Source organism: Manis pentadactyla, chromosome 10, assembly GCF_030020395.1.
Source record: "Manis pentadactyla isolate mManPen7 chromosome 10, mManPen7.hap1, whole genome shotgun sequence".
Classification (NCBI taxonomy): domain Eukaryota; kingdom Metazoa; phylum Chordata; class Mammalia; order Pholidota; family Manidae; genus Manis; species Manis pentadactyla.
In genome coordinates this window covers 40182630-40190208 of record NC_080028.1, presented here as the reverse complement: position 1 = coordinate 40190208, position 7579 = coordinate 40182630, and the positions used below count along the sequence as shown (strand labels likewise).

The 7579-nt window shown below is 42.4% G+C and overlaps 1 pseudogene; it reads left to right on the top strand.

The window, feature by feature from the left end:
- Positions 1 to 299: 299 nt before the first annotated feature.
- Positions 300 to 1241, top strand: LOC130685095 (olfactory receptor 6C6-like; annotated as a pseudogene).
- The last annotated feature ends 6338 nt before the right edge of the window (positions 1242 to 7579 follow it).

The following is a 7579-nucleotide window of genomic DNA, read 5'->3' as shown; positions in this document are numbered from 1 at the left end:
TTTACAAATGGATAAATTAGAGAATGCATACCTTATTCTGCTTTAGGTGAAATGTATATATGTATTTATTAGGTTAATATACATATTTGGCAACTATATATGTATACTTACTATATATTCATGTTTACAGGTTAATTTATGCATATTTAGGTTAATTTATCTACACTTAATCTAATTTATAGCTATATATTTACACATATTTACATTCATAGATTAATCTATATTCTACCGTATTACATTCATCAGTATGTTCAATTTTTTATCTTTTTCTATGTATATTTGAAAAGACCCACAAACGGGAAATGAAGAACCAATCAAAAGACATAGAGTTTATTCTCCTAGGATTGACAGATGACCCACAATTGCAAATTGTGATTTTCCTGTTTCTATTTCTGAATTACACATTGAGCCTGATAGGGAACTTAACCATCATCCTCCTCACCCTTCTGGACCTTCGCCTCAAGACACCAATGTATTTCTTTCTGCGTAATTTCTCATTTTTGGAAATCCTATTCATTACAGTATGTATTCCAAGATACCTGATAACCATTATGACTGGGGAGAAATCCATTTCATACAATCATTGTGTAGCTCAATTATTTTTTATACTTTTACTGAGAGTTACAGAATTTTATCTTCTAACTGCCATGTCCTATGACCGCTATGTTGCCATCTGTGCACCCTTGCATTACCCAATCATTATGAACAGCAAAGTGTGCTATCAGCTTGTACTTGGCTCTTGGATAACTGGATTCCTAATAATCTTTCCTCCAATAGCCATGGGGCTCAAGCTGGATTTCTGTGCTTCCAAAACAATTGATCACTTTATGTGTGAAACATCTCCTATCCTGCAGATATCCTGCACAGACACACATGTCCTAGAATTGATGTCTTTTATCTTAGCTGTAGTGACACTTGTGGTCACATTGGTACTAGTGATTGTGTCTTACACTTACATCATTAAGACCATTCTGAAATTCCCTTCTACACAGCAAAGGACCAAAGCATTTTCCACCTGTACTTCCCACATGATTGTTGTCTCCATGACTTATGGCAGCTGTATCTTTATATATATTAAGCCATCTGCCAAAGAAAGAGTGACTGTATCCTAAGGTGTGGCTTTGCTGTACACCTCAGTTGCCCCTTTACTAAATCCCTTCATTTATACCCTAAGGAACCAGCAGGTAAAAGAAGTCATCTGGGATATGTTACAAAAGATGTGGTGTTTTTCAAAACAATAGTTATAAAAAATGCTACAATGCATAACCTGCTGAATTGTGGTTTATAGGAAATATATATTTGGTCTTTGTCCACAGTTCCTGGTGCAGGGCTCCCCAAACCCTTGGATTTTCCTAAGAACTGAGAGAGATAAAGGTGTCTTGTGTTATTTTAATAGGGTGATTTCTGGGTATCACCTAGGAATGCAGGCTGCTTGACAGGAGAACAACCATGTGACTAGTGAATTGGAATATTCAGTCCCATCCCCTGACCTCAAGAGAGGCTGGAAGGGCTGGAGGTTGAATCAGTTAATGGCCAGTGACTTGGTTAATAATAAAGCTTCCATAAAAACTCAAGAGTGATTTGGCCATTTTTTCCAAGTGCTACTGAGGTAGGCCCCAAGCAACATGATGACAGAAAGCTCCTTTGATCAGAAACTACCCCTATGTATCTTTTCATCTGGCTGTTGATGATCTTTTGTCATGTCTTTCGGTACACTGGTAAGCATAATTGTTTCCCTGAATTCAGTGAGCTGCTGTAGCAAATTAACTGAACCTAAAGAGGTCATTGGAACTTCCAATCTGTAGGCAGTGGGTCAGAAACACAAAAATAGCCACTTTGAAGTGGGGATGGGGGCAATATTGGAAGACTGAACCCTTAACCTGTGGAATCTATACTATCTCTGGTTTGATGGAGTCAAATTTGACATAGATTATCAGATACCCTGATGGTGTGTGAGCATTGCCTGGTTTCATCTTGTGTGTATGGAATTGAACCCCCAATGTTGATTGGGTTCAGGAATGTTAAAGGACAACCTTACCATAAAAGCAAAAAACAGGTTTCATGTACTTCTTCTGATAATGTTTTTCTACCTCATTACTTATCTCATATAGAAGATTCTTTCAAAGAGTCTTGTAACTTAGTTCTTACATTTTATTCTTCCTGATGACATTTGACCCTGCCACAATAATGTACTTCCTCAAGTCTGGATCTAAATTTTAAATAAGATTTCCTTATTGCATATTAGCTCTGGAAACCATGGTTTTGAATAAAATATGCCTGTGTAAGTGTAGCTTGCTACATGTAATTTGTTAATTAATTAAACATATATTTATTGTGTATTTCCCTTATTCCAGACATTGTGAAGGGCACAATCCTTACTTTTAAGAAACTTGCATTGCCTGAAAGAGACAAACACTAACCCCAGTATTGCTGCTCTTAATATAATCAATGATGCAATAATGGTCTATAAAATATTATGGGCCATGTTGGATGGCTCCTAGGTAATTTTGAAACCCACCTCCAGTGCCCTGTAGAAACATAATTTTCATCCAGTAGGCCAAAGGTGTCGGAAGTAACATGAATAGATCTCTTGGATTTAGGCATTCGTATTGGCCAGGAATTTCCAATAGTATCCTATTTAATGGTCTTAAATTGAACAAGATGCAAAATACATCTCATCTCTCCTGCTCTGTGCTCAACACTGACAACATTCTTTGGGCAGAGTCAATGATAGAGGCAATGATTTGCAACTTCTAAGACCATGACTTTGGTTGGAATCAGAGAATCTGGTTTGAATTTTCCATTACCAGTTCAGTATCACATATGACCTTTTGTTTTTTGTCTTAAGGGCAGAGAAGAAACTGGAGTCCCATTTCCCAGAGTGCCCTCTTCCTTGCATGATTTTATATGCAATTTGCCAATAAGATAACCGTGTTCAAATGTGAAAATTGTAATAAAACAGAAACTAATATCCTCCTGTGGTGCTTTAAAACAGATTTGAGATCCATAGTGGCTTCTTAGCATTGAGACATACCCACTTTACTGCTAAGACTGTTGGTATATGCTTTCTCAGAAATTACTGAAAGTCGCTGCTATTTAGCAGTAAAAGTATTCCTGAACCATTCTGATCAATGCTTCAAACTGAAATCTTCAATGTCAGTCTCAATATTCTAACCAGTATTTATGCTTTTCTTCAGTCTTTCATCATAAGCTTCTACCTAAAATTCTTATTCAGCTGCTTTGAACTTCTGCTACCCCAGCTTGTAGTATTCTTAGAAGCTGTAATACAATAGGGACCTAAGTATTAGGTTCTTTCCATTTACTTCCTTCCAGAGACCTAGGCTGATCTAATAATTAAGAAGATATAATGTTACCAGTTCATTTAGATCTCAAGTTTTTTAGTCTTTTCAAAGGAAAGGATTCAGTGAATTGACAGACTTGAAACAGTCTTGAGCACCAGGAGGGTATTAAGCAAAGTAAATATACTGTGAGTAAAATTACAGTATTTCCAGAATCTCTCATCTGGCCATAGTGTATCTCTATAGTAATAGGTATTTCCAGGAGGTGGGGAGAAGTAGGCCATCTCCATATCAATAGGTGATTATAAAGGGGAGCAAGGGTGTATCTGGACCGGAGAGGTTTCATGGGGACCTTTTGTATCTGGGTCATGAGATTTAGAGTCAAACAGAAGAGGACAATGCCTTTTAAGCAATAAACAGGTTTCTTCCACTTTATTTCTCCCTTTGATTGTTTTTGAATTCAAAGGTTATTTGCCCCAAATGAGAACGTATTTTCCCCCCACCTGGTGGTACTGGGAAGGACCTCTGACCCTGAAATCTGTCTTCATGGGTGCAACACTTGGGCATGCTGCTCCGAGAGAAAGTGGGGAGATGCTCAGAAATGTCCCTGAGGATGGCGGGGAGAGGAGGCCCCAGTGGCTGCTGTGATGGGGGGTGTTGACTCACCCTTCCATCCGGCAGTGGTGGAGGGTGCAGCTTCACCCAGGATCCCCCTATCTGTGGGACTTCCACTAGGGGAGTGCCTAGTGGGAATTAGTCTAGGGTAAAGCACCTTGTAGATGGGTGGATCCTTCCCAGAATAGGAGAAGGGTGGAGACACCGGAAGCTATGGAACTGGCCCTCTGTGAGAGAGAAGACGGCTTAGAGGCCCTGAGTGGGATTGTGGGATCATTGCTTCTAGAGGTAGTGGAAAGGGTTATCAAGGAGAGAAGTACACTTTGGCACTCCTTGGAGGAGCTGGTTAATGACTTACGGGATGTCCTTAAGAAAGAGAGACAGTTATTGAGAAGACAGGTCATGCTCCTGGAAGATGTATTAGCAGTGAGGAGGGGGCAGCAGGAGAATCCGCATTGCAGAAGGCCATGGGGGTGGAGGAGGAATAGTGATCCCTTCAGCCCCGAAGATGGTAGAGAAGATGTCAGGGGAGGATGAGGGGGTGTGACTGAGGGGTGATCTGTTGCCGAGGCCACTTCCTGAGACACCAGCCTCTCCTGTATTAAAGGTCAACCCAGTTGTAATTAAGAAAATAAACACTCAAAGACCCCTCCCCAGGTTGTGGAGTACTCCATGCTCCTCTCATATACCCAGGATGAGCTGGTGCACATGAGTATTCAGTTTTGGCAGAGGCCCTTGGAACCTCTGCTTACATGTCTTTCACGTGTTTGGGATATTGGGGTGGAAAACATTGTAATGCTGGATTCTGAAATGGGTAGACTGGCTTCCCTGATGACTCACTCTTCCCTCTGGCAGTGGTTGCAAAGTGCCTATCACACCTCAGGAAAAGAGATTTCTGGATTGGCAAACAGCAGCCATCAGGCAGATTGGCCTAATCAGGGTGATTTATTATACTTATCCACTAGCTGGAAAACATATGCAGAGCTCTAGCAGGTGTTATGGGAGCTGGGCATGAAAAACATCATCTATAATATGGACCCACAAGGCTCTGATGAGGAGTTGGTCACCACAGAAATGAGAAATCTGGTGCTGCATAAAGCTCCTCTATCTCTCTTTGGGTCCCTATGATTATTCTTGCCCCCTACATAGGGAATCCCATAAGTGAGGCTACTCATACTTTAACAGATCTGGGGGAGGTTCAAACAATAAGAGCATGGAAAGAAGTACAGACTATGATAAAAAGGAAAGCTTCAAAGGACCCCATTAAGGTCTTGAGGACCAAGTATGGGCTGATTTGATAAAGTCAGAGTAGTTAAACAAAAGCTTGATTGGAAGCCTAATAGGTTCTCATTAGAACTATGGCACCAATTAAAGCCAGAGCAGCATTTCCAGCCACTGAGGTCCAGGACATGGAAGCCATAGGCAAAGACCCATGTCCAGCCTGTGTCCCTGCAAAACTTCCTGGTGGACAGTACTCAGGCTCTGCTTGGGTTCTCACCAACACTGGAGAACGATTGGGTGTTGTTGTCTGATTTGGGGGGGTCAAGATCCCAGCTTGGGGGATGTGGTAATGATCAGAGGCATGGCACAGACACCTACACTGGGGCACAGATTTAAAGCAGCACAGCATGCTTCCCACTAGCCCCTTAAGTGGAGAAGTCTGTTTATTAGAGTCAGTGACACACAAAAGTGGAATACAGGAAGAACTTGCTTTTGAGCCATTGTTAGCTGAGAGTCCTTATCAGGAGGGAAAAACCCTATACCTGTAGATGCTTTGTATACCAACAATTGTTGTCCTAGGCAGCCGCACAATTGGAGGGCTGTGGCTTTCCATCCTAATACTGAAACAATACTGATGGAGGACAGGGATGGGAAGAGCAGTCAGTGGGCTGAGTTGTGGGCAGTATGCTTTGTGATCACCCAGGATCCTATACTATAGTTGTCTACACTGAAAGCTGGGCCATCTATCGGGGCTTGACCCTGTGGCTACTGGCATGGTACCATGCCCACTGGATGATTGGTCACTGGCCCCTTTGGGGGCAAGACTTGTGGCAAGACCTATGGGTCTCTGGTTAGACTAAGACTGTTACTGTATATAATGTGACTGGCCATTTGCCTTTGGATTCCCCAAGGAATGATGAAGCAGACACTTTGGCCCAGGTGCATTGGCTAGAAGGAAAGCCTACCTCTGATGTAGCCCAATGGTTATACAGGCCAAATATATTTGGCCTTTGCCAGTATCAGAAAGGTATCAGTATGCCATGACTTCTGTGGACAGAGCTACGGGAAAGTTTGTTGCCTTTCCTGAACATTGTGAAGATCATCAAATGACCAAAAGGGGCCTAGAGCATCTCTTAACAGCCTATGGCCAGCCACAGGTGATTGACAGCAATTGAGGCACACATTTTACTGGAGAGGAGTTAGAAGAATGGGTTCAGCAATTAGAGATAAAATGGAAGTTTCTTGTACCATCTAACCCTACTTGGGTAGGCATGAGAGAGAGGTACAATGGTTGTTGAAATCTGGCTTGAAGTAGGACACGAATCATCTACAGGGCTGGTCAGTTCACTTATGCACAGTGCTATGGTGTTTGAATGAGAAGCCCTGAAAAGGATCCTTGAGACCAGTGGACATGCTCACACACATTACTGCTTCTCCTATACAACTGTATGTGCAAAAGAGGAGTTATTGAAGCCAGGATATGGTGAGCAGAGCAACATCCTTCTGCCAATCCTGGAGACTCTGTTGAGTGCATGTGGCCCTGGACGTTTTGACTCATGGACCAGTGATGGCTGGCACTTCTGGTATCTTGGGGAAAAGGCCTAGAAGCTGGCCTATTGTGTGTTCCTGGAGTAACAGCAGAATGGCCCCCAAAGATCATGATAGTATACCCAAAATATCTGGCAGGTAAGAGCGTCTTACAGGGAAGTTTTGTTTTTTCTTTATGGCCAGTGCATGTACCTCCCATAGCCCTATATATTGACCCATCTGTAACTCCCACAGGGAGAGGGGTGAAGGTCTGGTACACTAGACCAGGACGAGATCCCATTCCTGCCACTGTCCTATCACAGGACCACTCTCTTGCATATATTCTACCTGATGGACAAGATTTGCCTATGCTGGTCTCATTAAAACATGTATCTTATTGCCCTCAAGGTTCTTTTCTTCTATAGTTCCTGTGGCCTGGACCCGCCCCTGGCTGCAGCTGCTGCCTGATGAATGCTGTGAATTCCCTACCCTTTCAGCTACTGCCCATCTGTGGAATGGGTGAGCAGTGGATTTAATCAGCAAATGAATTTGAACCTAACTGAATTCCCCAGCTTGAGGATTATCATGATGTTATTGCTGTTGCTATTGTTATGTTATTAGTCTATTTACAGTGCGGCAGCTTTCTAGCACAGCAGACATTGTGGAAGATGAGGAGTGAGTAGATTGTGAGGTGATATTTCTGGAGGGTGGTTGTTTGCAAAATTGCAGTATTTCCAGAATCTCTCACCTGGCCTTAATGCATCTCCATATGAGAAGGTGTTTCCAAGGTGTGGAGAGAAGTAGTCTATCTCCATATCAATAGTTGATTACAAAAGGGAGTGAGGGCATATCTGCACTGGAGAGGTTTTGTGGGGCCCTTTTGCAGCCAGTTCATGAGAGACACAGGCAAGCAGAGG